Below are 1696 nucleotides of genomic sequence, written 5' to 3' on the forward strand. Positions count from 1 at the left end.
CTAATCTCCTGGCACGTTAATGCAAATCAAAGTGAACACTTCTCTGACACCAGTAGCAAAGCGTGTTCCTCTCCCAAGAGAGACCTGTAAAACAGGACAGTCACTGACGGCAGTACAATTACTGACACAGATACAGACTTTATGGACATGTTTATCTCTGCTGTAAATCCACACTCTCTCTCCACTCCGATTCATGAGTCATAAAGAAATTGCAGATAATGAAAAAGTTGGAGAAATTTACAGCGTGTCGGAAACCTCAGACAGCCAGAAGAAATTAAAGAGCTGACTGAGGATAAATCACACAGGTACAATTAAAACTTCCTATGCCTCCTTCACTTCCAAACTCGGGTACAAGCCAATGGAGATGATGAAAAGTTGAGGTCATGACTCCTCTGACTGTAATAATTTCTTAACTACCTACATGTCAGAATTAGCCAATTCACAGATCATGTAAGAATTGCAATTTCAAGCTGGCATTCTGATGTCTCTCTCTTCCAATTGGAGATGCCCCCGAAAAATCCTGCCTGTAAATAAGCCACCCAGCAACCAGTATAAGGAAAGGCGATTTCCTTGTCCCTCTGCAGATGCAGAGTACCTCTTACCACAGCGATGTGCATTAAAATGAAGCAGTAGATCTACAGTGTGGGAGGAGAGCGTAAAAAGAATCAAGAGAAAGGCCAAGGTTTCACAAGGAAATCATAGCACCTTGGATATTGTGGTGACAAGCCGTATAAATATCTTAACAGACAATTTAAGTGTTCTTTTCACCTCTCTGAAACAATCAAATAAGGCCCAAGAATTACTATGAATGAAAACTGAAAACAGCCTCTATATTTTTCCTACTGTGAAAAACTAAAGCAACCATTTCAGCTGATTGTGAGCTTCTGAAATTCTCAGTGATCATCTCCTAACCCAAAAATGAACCACCCGAAATGTGACCCATTCTGTGGGAGAAGTCTACTGACTCTGAGTAACACCTCAAGCTAACTGTGTGTTATAGAAATCCCGTGTCCAAAGAGCATAATTTTGTTATGCAGATGTAAAACTCTGCCTTCAAGCTTTGAAGCACATGAAGTATACTATTTCACATAAAGTCCTTGCCAAACACAGTACTAAATAACAAAATAAGTGAGAAATATGCTTTCAAGCAAAACTGAAACATGATGAAGATTCACTCAGCAAGGCAGGGAATGCAGAAAACTAACCAAGAAAAAAAACAGTTGCTACAAAGAAAATTCTAAGCAAAGCAGAAATAACTGAAGCACACACACCTCAAACTGCTTCTTTTTATGCAGGACAGTTCACCTTGCATGTAAACAAAATTTTGTTTAAGAATATAACAAGCACTAGACTTGGCAGACATTGTTCTTTTCCAAGCCCAACATATTTAGAACAATGTAGGCAATCCAAAACGTATTTTCTTCCATGATGTTTCAGATTAATACAAGCACACAAGTGCTAGAAGTACGGTACTTTAACAAAGAAAAATTGAGCATCTTCCTCACTCTTTTGTCAGCAGTCAAGGTGGTAACAACACTGCTGTATCTTCATAATAACTGGCACTGACACTGCTGTGGGATGTAGATCCAAATCACATGCTATTTTTTCACTTTCTTTCCTCCTTCTCACCTCTCCAAAAGGCAGTTCTCTTCTCCAGCTCCACCATGACACTTTAGCCAGTCTTATTTCCCCAAGG

This window comes from Geospiza fortis, unplaced genomic scaffold, assembly GCF_000277835.1.
Source record: "Geospiza fortis unplaced genomic scaffold, GeoFor_1.0 scaffold54, whole genome shotgun sequence".
Lineage (NCBI taxonomy): Eukaryota > Metazoa > Chordata > Aves > Passeriformes > Thraupidae > Geospiza > Geospiza fortis.